Here is a 15,625-nt window from a genome sequence, read left to right as displayed (position 1 = left end):
TGAAAATCTTCTTACCAAAGCGATGTGGCTTAGTAATAATTTATGCAAGTTTTTCTGGCTCTTTTTTTCTTTTTGTTTCATTTATTTTTTATAAGAATGTAGCTACATAATAATAAATATGGTTTTGTTAGAATTTTTCCGGATATATTTACATACATACATATAGTACTTTCTGAACACTCCAAAGCGAATATTGAAAGTATTAATTTAATTATCACTAATTTGTTTATGAGTAAAAGAATTGTTTCATAATTAGTTATGTATAATTCATCAACAGCTTAAGCTTGAAGCTTGTTATAAAAATTTAGGTGTTTATTCCATTCATTTCGAAGTGATAATGAGGTTGCCACTTCGGTGAAGGTCATTCAAATTAGCACATTGTACAAAGATATAATTTCCAACGATTCCAAAGCTTGCCTAGGTATAATGCAATTGCATGTTTGCATATTTTTTCTTTGATAAATAAGCAAATAAATATAAATGATGTAATGTTCTCTCAAAATAAATAAAAATTTCGGCCGCTTCTTTGCGGAATCCGAATATTTGGCGGTATATAATCGAATTTCAATAAAAGATATGTATAGTTGAATTCGGAGAAAAGAAAATAAAGGGCACTTAACGAAGGGTGTCAAATATGATATACCGACGGATCTAAGATGGATGGCAGTAGTACTGGCATAAGCGTACTTGGACCAAGAAACCCGAAAAGTCTGCTACTGGGCACATACCCAACCACATTCCAGGCGAAATGTGTTCGCGAATGCTTTCGTGTAATGGCAAATCGGGCTACAATAAATATTATGTAGAATAGTCGGGTAGCGTTAAGGAGCCTAGATTCATTTCGAATGACGTCAAGGCTTGTGGACAACTGTAAAACTCTTTTTAGCCACCTGTGAGCCCACAAAAGAATAACGCTTTGGTGCGTCCGCGGGTTTGAACGCAGTCAAAGGGAATGAGACAATCAAAGAGAATTATAACTTCTTTCAATAGCAACTCCGCAAGACTACTTGAGCCTAGCCGGTATGGTCTTAGAACTCTTACTAGCTACCTGACAGGACACTGCAAATTAAGTTACTATTCGAATAAAATGGGGCCTTCTGTAGAGACAGACGATCTTGAGGTCGGATGGAGAAGATCCCAGGGTCCACGTACTCAGAAAAGGATAGACGATTGCCGACAAACACCGTTCTGAGTTGTTGGATTTTTCTCGGGGTTGTATCAACGTCTAAAACATACACAGGTGGTAATTGATGGTAATCAATGGTCACAAGCCGTCGACCTATTAATTTTTTTCATAAATTTTTGTGTAAATACGGGGGAAGCGCGACGAGCTCGCACTGAAGGCGGCATAATGAAGCGCAATGTACTCTGAAATGAAAATCCGTGCAAATCTCTCAGACAAACTAGCACTCCTATACAAACAATGAATCGCACACAAATTTATACTTGGTACATAGCATCATCAACAAGTGGTGCTCATCTGTCTACTCGTTGAAAGCCTAATAACACATAGACAGACAAACCCAAGGCGTTGGTAATAATTTCACACTCCGAAGCACACAATTACAAATATTTACACACCATTGACTGGCGAATGAGGCTTAAGTTGAGGAAATGAAGATTTGTAAAATGTCAAAAATAGTATTGAAATGTGAGAGAAAATAATGATAGAATGAGCTAAGCAGAAGGACAGGTGACGGCAGATGAGGGTGGGTTTTTTGCCATTAAGAATACTATTTTATAGGCAACAATGTTGAAAGCCTTGCTAAAATGTTGCAGAAATAACAAACAAAGCAAATTCAAAGGACTCATTCAAAATACGTTGTGTAGTACGGGCGAAGAGCGCTCGAGAAAATTTGCTAAAATCAGCTGTGTGAGAGCATTGAGGTAGAAATAAAGTGAGAGAGAAAGAGGCAGGGCGTGAGAGAATATACATAAAAGACCGTGAGGAAGGCAGTGAAAGAGCGCAAGCAAACGACAATGTCCTTTATCGATTTTTAACAGCAGCATCGCTAACGTCCAAACGATTCAGTCAACGTCGCTGCTACCAACAAATGGCAGCGGAAATTGATTCAACAATAGCAGTGTGGGATAATAAAAAACAATGTGACAAAAAACAGGTACGACTATGTGACAATGCTAACAATAGCAATAATAATAAAAATGCTAAAAAAAATACTGGCTTGTTTTTAGAATTATTCTATAGAAACCATACGAATGGTCGTCGAATTGAGTGTGCGTGCGAAAAATGATAATAAAAAAATGTGAAAAAAACGCATAGCATTCAGCAGAGCGAGGGATTGGGTGGAGAAGGTCACCAGCCTGCGAAGAAATTCTCTAGCGAAGCGTGGTAGGTTGCGAACAATAAAAACAAATATGCAACGCAACATAACTCCACTTTAAAAGGCAACTGAGAGCAGAGGAAAACGCAGATATTTGCTTTGGCCGATAAGAAAACCAAATAAAGCACAAGCTCCACCGCGGAAGAGTTGCGAACATTTGCAATTTATGTTAAAGGCGAATGAATTAAAATGTTTTGTAAACAAAATGTCAGCTGCAGAACAGCAAACTGCCGAAGAGGAGTGCTCACAGGAATTCGAGGTATGATTTCAGAAAGAGAGAGAGAGAGAGAGAGGGAGATTCTTGAGAATGGCGTGAATCGCAGCAACAAAGGTGACGGAAATTATGCCGGTTATTAAAGTTAAGTCGTAATAAATTAGGAAATGAGGGAAAATGCAGTTTAAAACATTTTTTTTTTTATGGAAAGTTATGTTGGGGAAATTTGGTTGAAAATAATGTGGAAATCAGTAATAATAAAACAACAAAAAAACGTGGCACGCGTAGCCCCTACGCGCGGACTGCAGGGAGTTAAAAATAATAATTTTCTCTTTGAGTTTGGCCTTAGCATTTGGCTCTGCCTTTGCCTTTATATTCGTCTTTATATTTTTCTGTATTTGTCTGTTTATTCTTATCTTTACCATTATATTCATCTTTATCGTCACAATCAACTTTACTTTTATATTTATATTCATTTTCGTGTTCATCTTATGTTTTTTGTTATCTTCATCTTCACCGTAACTGTCACCTTCAGCTTCATTTGCATCTTCATCTTTTTCTAAGATCTGTCTTTGTGTTGGACTTTATCTTTTTGTATTTTTATACACATCGCCGATTTCATCTTCATTTCCATCTCCATCTCCAGATGGAGCCATCTTCATCTTCATGTTCATGTTCATATTCATCTTCATCTTCATTTTAATCTGCATCTTTTTCTTTGTCTTTATTTTCATTATCATCGCCACCTCATCTTATACAACCTCATTTTCCCCTCAATCTCAATCTTAACCTCTGTAATTGGCTTAGCCTTTGCATTTGGTTGCGTCTTTTACTTAATCTTCATCTCTGTCGTTATTTTTGTCTTTGTCTATATCCATGGTGGTTTTTTCGCTTGCTGGCCTTCGAAAAGTGTTCTCTGGCTGTTGGCTGTTGTTAATAATAGCTTCTCCAAACCTAGCAGCGTTGTCTAACACTTGGCCACCTCTTGATTTCATATTCCATTGATCTGGAGGTCAAATCTCCTGGGATTATGTTTACCCATAGCCTTATTCTGCTATGCACCTAGAAAATTTTTATGCGGGCCAGTTCGGTTATTGTTTTCGAGTTCTCTTAGGATAGCGTAGTATGTGCTCTTAAGTTTTCCTTTTCTCGAATTCGCCTTACAGCATTTTAACGTTAGTTACTCGCAGTCGGGCAGACCATATTAGGGAGCTCGACTATCGCCTTAAGCTTAAGCTGGCTGTTACCTGCAAGGTCGACTTTAGTTCCTCAAAGAATTGGTATTTTTCCTTTTCTCGCTTGTTCAAAGCTATTTCTTTCGTTCTTGTTTTCTTAGTTTATCTCTTTTTTAACCGACTTCACAAAATGGAATTCTTCAGAATATATATATTTTTTTTAATGTATATAACATACATAACTTTGGATTATATTAACCGATTTCTATAATTCTTTTTTTAAAGGAAAGGTTTACCTCACGGGTGGTCCCATACTAATTTGATTGTTTCTTGAACCACACGGTTGTTTCTTTCCTTGTTTGGTGGTTGATTGCTTTGTCGAAAAGAATCTCTTTTTGCTGGATGCTTCTTTGAAGTTCCACAACTTAGTTCTTTTTCTTCAAACATCAACCTACTTAAGCGGTAGCATGCTATTCCAACAGCCCAGGGCTATCGTGTATCAAAATTCTCATCTCGTTCTCGGTGGGCTTTGAGCTAGAATTACGTATATTATACTTCTATCACCCAAATTTGGAGTTTATTTTGGTTTGTTCCGATAAGTTTCTCCCAGATTTTACTGTTGCCTACTTCTGAGGGGTAGGCATTCTCTCGAAGCAAACTCAATGGAGCTTGAAGGCGCTTTTTCAAAGCTTTCATCCCTTTTCAAGCTACTTATTCTATGAAAAAACCATCTTCTTCCGTCCCCGGCCGGGAAAAAACTATAGTCCTCTCTCCTTTGGTGTGACTACACCAAGGCGCGTACCACCAACTTTTACTGTATAGGACTGGATTTGATGGAGCTGCCAGGATATAGAGAAATAAATAATGTGTGGCGTTAACTACTCTCTAACACCAGCCCATAATTGAACCGCGTAAACAAGCTATTTTTGAAAGTTACGAAAGAAAGTTTTTTATTGTTTTACAATTTTTTAAAAATACCTGTTATGGACGAAGTTAAGGTGAAAAAATTCTAAAACAAAATGCAAAATAAATTTACAAAAAAAAATGCACTTTCGACAAAAAATGCTCAAAAAAGTTTCAATGGAGTGAAACAAGAAGTTATCCTGCAATCTAATTAAAAAAAGTCAACAACTTCAAAGCCTACACACAGGCGTAAGGTCCACCTCACCCACTCAATGAGGAGTATTTACTATGATCAAAGAAAATTTCAACAAAGTCAAATCGATAAACAACGAATGCCGTCACTTGTCACATTTTTTTCCACCCACTTCTGGCCCATTTTACAGACAGCTTTACTACATACAAAAGTCTAGAAGCATATTTTGTGTTTTGCCATCACACAATTGTCGCCAACAGGCGCTATCACAAAAGCAAAAAAGTAGGCAGCCGCCACACACAAAAATGAATGACTTTTTCCAGCTTTTGAGTTTTTGTTTTTGAGCGCCGGCAACATGTATTTTTTGTCGCTTCCTTTTACTTAAGACTTTTCTACTGGCATTTGCATGTCTACATTTTTATGCAGCAAATTTAAATGTGGGTGAAATCTTTTTTTTTGTATGGAGGCATTATTCTTTGTATCCTGTGTGGACAAAACAAAATTAGGTGCTGCCATAGCAGCAAGCAAAACACACACAAAAAAGAAAACAAAACAATGCCAAAAACAAAAAACTTGCGAGAACAAAGTAAGTGTTAAATAACGGCAAAAGACGAGCGGAATGCTGGAAAAAAAATATTACATTAGGGTGGTACTTAAAAATGTCAGCGTCTAAATTTTGTATGGGCACCGCTTTAATTTGTTCTGCGCACAAAAGAAAGGCATGCACGAAAAGTTGAAAATTTTAAACAACAAAATTAAAATTAAGAAAAGTTGAAAATTCGATGAAAATTTGTACGTAGAAAAAAATAAAGGGCTGACCCATGATGTTGATATTTTTAAGGACCACCCTATTGTATATGTATAATAAATATAAATAAGCAAACACAATGTAAAAAAAACACTGAAAAAAATTTACTATTTTTTGTCTACACAACAGCACTCTTCACGCAAAAGCCTGTGGTTTTAATTATGAAAGGTAGCAGGAAGCAGCACAGAAGTGGTAGGAAGTGTCACACGCTAGCCTAGAATAAAAACCACAAAAACAACGAAGAACGGAAGCATTAAAGCAATTCGGTTACAAAGGAAAAACAGAAATTATTTGCTGGTTTTCCCATTCTCTTTACACATATTCTTTACTTTGCTTTTCATGTTTTTTTTTGTTTGTTGTTTCTGTTGTTACTGTCGCCAACACTCAAAATGTGACAAGTGTACACGCACCTGCCGTCCATTGTTGTTTTTGCTACCGCATTGTGGATGTCTTGCCTATTGTGCTTGTGCGTTGGCTATGCCTCGCACTCTGTCGCTTATGCCTCGTTTTCATTATTTATTTACTCTCTCAATTAGTTAATTACTGTTTTGTTAACAAAAATCTCAGCTAAACTTTATGCTTCGGACTTTATTTGGCTGTGCCTAGAAGTAGTTGTTGTTTTGCATTAATTAATTACATATTAATATTGAATTCAGGTGGTTTACTTACAATAAATTTTTTTTATACGAGAGTTCCATAATACTTTATTTAAGAGGATACAGTTAATATAACACCCTTCTTTAACTCTCAGCATAATTAGCCGCCCAAAGAGAGTAATGCAAATGGTCAAGTAAAAGTACTACAGCATATCAGGCGAGTTATTATATCTTTCGCCTAACGCATATGTCTTCAATTCTCAATAAGCTTATGAAATAATTTAAAGCCAATCGGTTCGCATGGAAATAATAAGACGACTCATTTTCACAAAAATTTTTTGCACACTCTAAATTTTGGAGCTCCAATAAAAGTACAAATAAAGAATTCACCTACTGCCTTTACAATGAGTTTCTACATTTCTGTCTGAAGTAAAAGAATACGATCCCTCACGACAATCTGAAATTGAGCCTCAGATTCCTTTAGGCTACTGTAGTGTTTGCCAGACTGAGATAATCTATGCAATCAGTATGGCGGCAAAGTTGGTAAACAATAGGGCTGTTCAGGATGTTGAGGAAGCGGTCTTGGATTTGCAGTTGGAATTGCATTTGCAAATTTTATTCTTGCTGCCATGGCAACCTTTTATTGTTGTGAATTTACAATTGTAACGAATATGCATAAACACAAGATCCTGAACAGCCCTAATATGTACCTTGCTCCCACAAAACTTGCCCTCGAAAGTCTTCGAATAATAGTTACAGATGACTTGAAAAATTTTTATCCTGCTATAATAACACAGGTTTACAAAAAAAAAGTTTCTGCCCTGAGTGCAAATCCGAGGTCTGTTAGCCTCCATCACGTCAGGTTCATGGTTATTTTAAGGTCAAGTAGGGAAATTCAATTCTTCTGAATTTGACCTTGGCATGACCTCGAGATGACTTTGAAGAATTATGGGACTCCCAATTCGGATTCAGCGACAAAAAAGAAGAAAATTATTTAGAAATAGAAAGCTCTATGTTGCACTTCTTAAGTAGCTTAAATCGGGAAACAAGCAGTGATATTATTAAAGTACCGTTTGAATGTCGCAAATACCCAGAGGTATTACATTTCCGAGAAACAGTATGCATAGAGCAGACTAAAGCAAAGATATTCTTCTAAAAGCGAATGGCTGGGAAATTTCGTGTGGCGCAAAGTGGGACCAATTCGGATGAATTGGCTATCTGTCGTTTTAGTAGGTACTCAATGCAAATCATCAGAAGACACTTCTTCGAATCCTCTCCCCAACAAAACAAGGTATTTGGCTGACCGATTGTGAACTATTCACCTCAAAATACTCAGCAAGCAGTTTCTGGTGGGCGCTCACAGGCGTAAACAAACCAACAAACATCTGCTTGAGGAAGAGCTTCCACCCAGGCACGTCAGAAGGCATCTTTTCGAGTACATGGACGCGGTCCAGATTTCAACTGACCAATTCATGGTGAGTCGGTCACCACCTACCACGACTCTCGACCTATGAATGCCTTGATAGGAGCCCAATTTCCACCTATTGCAGACTCTGAGCTTGGACTACCATGATAGATCCGCGTTACTCTAGCCCAATTACGGTCAGGATATTATAACAGCTACTTTTCTCCACTCAACCCTCAATATTCCCAATGAGTGTCCAGAATTTGGGGAACTCCGTCATGACACCAACCAGCTTTTCACATTTAATCTCAATCCCACTCAGCCGACACCCCTCTCTCTTTGGTTCGACCCCTTCGAAAAAGCTCGTTTCTTGGAATTACCATTAGTTGAGATTGACTACAACGACTGATGAACAAACCGACCTAGGCGGGGCTTAGTAATTTCGCTGCAACAAAAACAACAACTCCTATCGCCAAGCTTACTACCGCCAATTATTTTGGGAACACATTCTTCGGAACGGTGTTTTCTCCATTGCAGAACCGATTGATGAATGTCCTGCCATGGACCTCATTGAACTGAACAGTAGGATTATTGGCACTTCATTTTCAACTGCTGGACCAGCATCTATTAAAAATTCCGCGTTATCTATCCAATACTAAATACTAAAATTTTAAAACTCCTCTATCAGGCGCTGACCTCAATAAAACACCTTTGGTGATATAATTTTTAAATCTTCATACTCGTAAATTAAATCGGCAACTTGCTGAAAGTAAGAATTTTTGGAAGGTCGGGAGGTACAACTCAACAGCGAATAGAGCATTAAACGCTTGTCGCAACAACATCACGGTGCTTGACGAAGTTAAGTCGTCGTTGAGCTACTCAAGTCAAACTAAAGGACGAAAAAGTTGGTGGTTTATCAGCTATTTGATTTGAGGAAACTTATCAAGAACTATCAAGAAGTAGCTTTTGGAATTGGTATAGATTGCTCGTACTTTTATAGCAAAAGATATGATGTGGTGAAATAAACAGAGCCCAAGTGTGCTCCACATAGTATTAACACAACCGTGAATGCCGAGTATGGAAAAACGACAATTCAGCAACACGAAACTCCCAGTTCCTGACTGCTTTTTGGAATTTTAAATGTCTTACAAAATAATGCAGTCAGTGTACTCCATCCTTTTTCCTTTGAGTAAGCAATTGCAATCAGAACGCAAAAAATTTCCGAGGCTTTGAAAATTTCGGAGGAGACTATTCAGGAATTTCAAGAGATGGTACAAAGTGCAAAGTAATTTTCACGAAGTTTTCGAAAATGTGAGCGGAGTATGCAAAGAATACGACATCGATATCAAGCAAAAACGCATCAAAAATTCCAAAAAATAGATGTGACGTCGATACGGGAAGCGTTGAGGATTCCTTTAGAATTGCATTCTACAAATATTTCACCCATCGTTTCGAACATAACTCATCTTCAGAGTCGTTTTATTAATTACCAATCTATTTTAGAAAACTACGATGTTTTGTTACCTAAAAATGAAACCTACGCTTCCACCAAAAACATTGCTGTCATACGTAAATAAATTGGATTGTTCATCCGCTTAAAAAAAAAAAATACATATATCCGGATTCGCGGTAAATATTTGCCGTAGATTTAAATACACTGCCACCAAAAGTATAGCAACACATAACCGATTTTTTTTTTTGCGAAGATGGTTTAGACCTTTTGTAGAATTTAAAATTATTCAAATGCCACAGTCGAAGCCGGTTTTACTTCTATGCGCTTGGCTTCTTTGTATCTATGTATTTAGATATTTATTGAATACACGCTTCTACTTGTTCGCTGACTGTTTATTATTGTTAGGTGAGATTTTTTTCTTTTTTTCCTTTTCTTTTCGTTATTCCTTCTAACTTCTTTACTGTAGAAAAAATACCCTTAAAATTCGTACAAAACTCCACAGCGAAGTTATAATTTGTTCATTACCATAATTCTTAAATTTCAATTTTTACCAAAATTTTAAAATATTTACATATTCTATAAACACTCATTTGGTGATAAAAACTTAATTTGCATACATACTTTTTGGGCTTTTTGTTTTGGGCCGCTTTTCCGCAAGCCGCTTTGCACGTTTTCTCCCACAAATTCGCGTCACAGACAGCAAAAAGCAACAGCAGTCAGTCACAAAGAATGTACAACGCTTTCCGGCTTTTTGTAATTGTAATTTCGCTCTTTTCTCTTATTAACTCACCGTACGCGTCTTTTGGTACGATACGTTCCAATACGCGAATTCAATAGCAACAATAATATTCACAAAATTTTAAGTAAATTTTTTCGCACAATATTTCTTTTTTTAAAAATTTCTTTTTGTTTACACTCAATCGAGCAATTCATACGCCAACTGACAAACAACTTTCGCACAAAAGCGGCTGTCTGCTGCTGCTTCACACACAAACAAATTTCGCATAAATCACTACGCACAGCTCACTGGCACGTCGTCGTTGTTGCGCAGGAAAAGAAAGGCAAAAAAAATTAACACGCGAAATGCGAGACAATGCAATTCGACAAAGAATGCCAAAATTAAAATAATAATAACAAATCGTTGAGTAAAATCCACAGCTCCTTAACACTTTATAGATTTGTTTAATTTTTATAAATTTTCTCGTTTTTCGCAACAAATTGCTTTACTTGATTTGATGCTTCTTTTATTTGTCGATTTTGTTAGACGCGCACCTGTCTCCATCTATTGCATTAAAAAATATCGGCAGCAATGGCCACAGAGAAAAACACAAAACTCACTAAACTCGAGGAGCCAGCACCATGCTGCTTACCTACGACAACAATCACGATTGCGAATTTAATTCTAACGACCAACCAACGCGGATAACGGCGTAACGAAGACTGGACTGCATGCGCGCCCCCAAAGGTAACCAAGCAGCGCCAAGCCAAAAAGGCAGCCACTAGTAAAGCAAAGCAAGGCAAAGGCAGAAGCAAAAGCAGCGCAATGTAAAAGCACAGCCAGCAGCGAACGCCAGTCGTCAATGGCGCTCGGCAAGTTGGTGGAGCTGTTGTTGCAGCTGCTGTTGCTGACGCTGGCGTCGACGCTGGCGCTCCACTGGCTGCTATCGTGTTGTTTTGCTCATATTGTTTTGGGGAGGTTCGTTTGGTCGTGCACTTGTTCGTCATGCAACATGTTTGATAGCTGTTCACGCGCAACATGTTGCTAGGGGAGCATGGCGATGGGTGGTGTTAATAAACACTTTCAAAGGCACTGGAGTGGAGGAAGATGTGCTCTTGTACATAAACACATACATACATACGTATATATGTATGAAATTCTCCTTTAAGACGCACATGAAGTAAACAAATTCGCCGCCACTTCTGAGTTTAAATTTTTTTAACCGACTTGAAAAAAGGGTGAGGTATTTTTTGAATATTTTTTTTATGTACATATCATCGCCTGGGTAAAAGATTGTCATAAGCGTCATACGTACGTGCGTAACATACGACAACCTTTTAGCCAGGCGACGATATGCTACCGCATAACTTTAGACCACGTTAAACGATTTCTATAATTATTTCTTTTTTAAGGAAAGGTGGTCCCATACTAATTTGGCGCGGATCCGATATTTGGATCATGAAGAAATTAACGGTACTCTTAAACTTTTATATGAGAATTGAAGTCGGTTTTGCTTTTTGCTTAAAAATTACTTGTTAAAAGGTAGTTTCAAAAAAATTGTGGTTTTTCTTTGGCCGAACACTTTTAAATTTTTTGTTCGTCACATCATGACGATGCATCATCGGCTCTTAAAATATGATATATTGATGTTTTTGCCTCGAGACGCTATGTTTTTTTTTGTCCCAAAGTCCAGTAGAACTATTTAAAGAAAATTGGTTAATGTAGATTTAACCAAAAAATTTAAAAAGCGACCCTAGAATTCGAATTTTTTTCCAAATAGCCTTGAAAAAATACTTAAAATTGTTTCAAAGCCGCAGAGGTAACTTAAAATCAAATTTTTGTTGAAGAATATCTTTTCAATATCGGCCTAATCGGAGGTTAGACTATTATGTCTTACAACTGATCTCAAATGGCCATAGCCAACCTATAATTCTGCTTTTGGAGACCTACATAGGTTGATGAAGTCTTCCATTCAGGGAATACCTAGGCTCTGAAGAAGCGAGTAGTCCACTTGCAAACAGCGTTATGTGATTTTATAATAGTAAGCCATAAATTAAAAAAAAAACGTCTAAAACAACAAGTAACATCCAAACTGTATGTTTCTTTTTATTATCTGAAAATTTGGACAAATAAGAGCCTAATAACATGAACTTGTATAAATACGTACAATAAATATTATAGCGACTTTTGTAAATGTATATATACATACAGTAAGTATTATAGCCACTTTTGCTAGAGTAGCTAACATTTGATGCTATGTTTTTCAGAACATATAAGGATTTTGCACTGTATTGTTAGTGGACATGAAACTACTTTAAATACTGGTACGTTAACCACAAAAAACTAAAAATCTAAATAAAATTTACATAGCGCACTTTGCAAGTGGACTACTCAAGTATTTGCATAGCGTTTGAGCCCCACCTCTAGTAGGAATGTCCGTAGCCCAGTTATTTGGCAGGTGGGTTCCCTAAGCTACCGTTCTTCTGTAATAGTGGACAATTAACTTTAACAAACTTTAGTTGGAATACCTCGTGTATGAATGATGTTTCTAACAGCAAGGGTAGTGACGGCCCTGACGAGCGAGCTCATTTATCACAATCTTCTCGAGTATCTGCTATGACTTATAACCTAGACAAAATGGCGCATCCAAGGTGAAATCAAATAAGGTGATGTTACCAGAGGACTCCTCGGTGAGTCTTTAAGTCAAAATTAAATATTTATTGTACATTTATTGTAGTTCTTACGGTCATTGTGCGTATAATTTGTTAGTGAAATTTATGTTTTTGATCTCCAAACCTTCAGTTCAGCTTGGATCTATCCATTTATATGTGGACGGACCCGTACTCACTGACTTTTTCCCATTTCCACATATTTCTAGCAGCCATTCAAGTCAGGAATTTTACGTAGGTGGTCCAGATTGGAAGTCTGTTTTCTTTTTGTTGGTAGGTCAGCGATTTCAATCATAATTGGGCTGCCGCAGATGTAGTATCGTGACCAGCTTCGTATTGTGTTTAGTCTTATAGCAGTATTGCATTAAGACAGATACTATTCATTGGACTTTGCTAATTTTCTACAGGCTGCTATGGGATCCCGAGGCTGTGTCGGCTTGATTGTTTCGTACCTGCTGGATTGGCCACAAGTAGAACTACGACCATCGTGGATTTAGTCATCACAAACCAGATCCAATTTTACAAAGGCATTCAGAGTGAAATCGTCATTCTACGTTGAGTTTTAACAGAGTCAATGATAGACTTCTATCAGCGACTTCTAGGGACAATAGAACTTTCGAAAATTACCAAAAATAACCGCAAGAAAGGTCTAGTCTGCTTTTAAACGACTTTAGTCTGCGTGCTGAAAATTAATTCAGGATCTGAAAATTAGATCGACTTTAATATGAGCAAGCTTCACTCCTCACTTGCATAATATACCATACTATTCTAAAGTAGATGTATGTTTTTCTTAAGTCAATGGATCACTCTAGAGCATAGGTGAAACATTATAAATAAGTTTACGCAGCAGGTCATTGCGTTGCCCAGGCTCTCAATTGCTTGAAAACTAGCATAAGTAGCAAAACAAGTAACAGCTTCATTTTGTTGGCTGACGTAGCACGTTTATTTAGCCCAGGGAGTGCGAGACAGATTATTTACTCTCTCCTTTAGGAATGGTCGTCGTCGTCGGAAAATGAGGCATCGTGTGGCTCCAGGTTGTCGAATCGCAAGTAATCCGCAGCTCAGAAGGTCTACCTATATAGGTATCTGTACTCAATAATGCCGATGGAACTATAGACAACTTGTGTTAAGCCTGCATGACCTTTCCGAATTGAAGAAAAAGAGACGGGGGAACGCTTTTTGTGTTACGCTAAGACAGGGCTTTTGAGATCAATGTGTTGGTTGACGAACACAGCAGCTCTTCGATGCCCAACAAGCGACTTCCATGCATCCGCTGGTTAATAGGCCATATTGATCTGTCTGGTTGGCATACCGTATAGGATATCAATGCATCTAAGACGAGTCAAAATTCTGACACAATTTTTGATATGTTAGATGTGAGGAACCTCTAGATATCAAACGCGAATTATTCATCAGTTGTTTAGGTTTAACATAGATCACTAATCGAAAACAATACAAGAAACCATGTTTAAACTGAGTGCTAAAACAAACAAGTAAGAAAGTCTAAGTTCGGGCGGAGCCGAACATTAAATACCCGGCGCAAGTATTAAATATATGTTTTCCACCTTTCCGAAAGCTACCGCTACATGATAAGCCGGGGTGTATACATTTTAAGTAAATTAGCGTCCTTAAATTTCGAAATATTGAAATTTCAAGCATTTCTGAAATTTACCGTTATATGAAAAGCGGCCTCAATTTTAGTCCGATTTCAACAATTTTCAACGGTTTGCTTTAATGTGGCAAGCACAATAACCATACAGAGCTTGGTACAAATTGCTAGAACGGTTAGCGAGATACATATATGTGATCACAAGTGGGCGGTGCTACGCCCATTTTCCAAAAATTTGTCATAAACGTATTTCTTGCTAAAGAATTGTTGCAACCATCAATTTTGGATAAATTAGCTTCAATATTTACTGATTTATCGAAGATTTTGTATTTCTCGAAATTACCGTTATATGGGATGTGGGCGTAGTTATTGTCCGATTTTAGAAATTTTCGGCCATTTGGTATGCTGTACCAGGATCAACATCTGTGCCAAGTTTGGAAGAAATTGGTATAGCGGTTACCAAGATATACACATGTAACCATAAGTGGGCGTGGCTACGCCCATTTGCCAAAATTTTGTAATATTCTTATTTGTCGTCTAAAACTCATTGCAAATATCAATTTTGAGTGAATTATCTTCAGTAGTTACTAAAATATCGCAGTTTTCGTTTTCTGAAAATTACCGTTATATGGGAGGTAGGCGTGGTTATTGTCCGATTTTTTAAATTTTTAGCCATTTAGTATGCTGTACTAAGGCCAACAACTGTGCCAAGTTTGGAAGAAATTGGTGTAGCGGTTACCAAGATATACACATGTAACCATAAGTGGGCGTGGCTACGGCCATTTTAAAAAAATTTATAAAATTCATATTTTCCGTCCGAAACTCATTGTAAGTATCAATTTTGAGTGAATTATCTTCAGTAGTTACTAAAATATCGCAGTTTTCGTATTTCTTAAAATTACCGTTATATGGGAGGTAGGCGTGGTTATTGTCCGATTTCGCCCATTTTCAATACCGTCCGTCCTACGCCCAAAAGAAGTTCATATACCAAGTTTCGTTAAGATATCTCAATTTTTACTCGAGTTATCGTGTGCACAGACGGACGGACAGACAGTCACCGCTTAATCGATTTCTCCTTTCATTCTGATCATTTATGTATACATTTGTCTATATCTATCTCGATTCGTTTTGCCTGTTACAAACAACCGTTATGTGAACAAAGTTATAATACCCTTGTGCACAAGTGCGCTCGGGTATAAAAAGAACTGCGGTGAAACAACGCAAGCTTTCGTACATATCGTCGGTCCCTACGAAGAGTAGCACATTTCACTATTCGCGTGGAAGACTAGCACATTTCACTATTAGCGTGGAAGACTAGCACATTTCATTATTCGCGTCGAAAAGTAGCACATTTCAGATTTTTGCGTGGAAGAGTAGCACATTTCGTTATTTGCGTGGAAGACTAGTACATTTCAGATTTTTGCGTGGAAGACTAGCACATTTCAGATTTTTGCGTGGAAGAGTAGCACATTTCAGATTTTTGCGTGGAAGACTAGCACATTTCGTTATTTGCGTGGAAGACTAGCACATTTCAGATTTT

The 15,625-nt window shown here is 37.4% G+C and overlaps 1 protein-coding gene and 1 long non-coding RNA gene across 5 annotated transcripts in view; one reads left to right on the top strand and one right to left on the bottom strand.

Moving 5' to 3' along the window:
• Window positions 1-10,550, bottom strand: part of LOC118744790 — a 31,150-nt gene extending 20,600 nt beyond the window's left edge. Inside the window, exon 1 of the long non-coding RNA XR_004993589.1 lies at window positions 9,711-10,550. This is a non-coding gene — a long non-coding RNA (uncharacterized LOC118744790). The remainder of the gene's footprint in view (window positions 1-9,710) is intronic.
• Window positions 1-15,625, top strand: part of LOC118744786 (putative polypeptide N-acetylgalactosaminyltransferase 9) — a 438,912-nt gene that overhangs the window by 158,847 nt on the left and 264,440 nt on the right. The gene's annotated exons all lie outside the window — the stretch shown is intronic.

This window comes from Rhagoletis pomonella, unplaced genomic scaffold (assembly GCF_013731165.1).
Source record: "Rhagoletis pomonella isolate Grant_MI unplaced genomic scaffold, Rhpom_1.0 Rhpom_scaffold_00008, whole genome shotgun sequence".
Taxonomy (NCBI): domain Eukaryota; kingdom Metazoa; phylum Arthropoda; class Insecta; order Diptera; family Tephritidae; genus Rhagoletis; species Rhagoletis pomonella.
The sequence above is the reverse complement of the archived record's forward strand: the minus strand, read 5'-3'. Positions and strand labels throughout refer to the sequence as shown.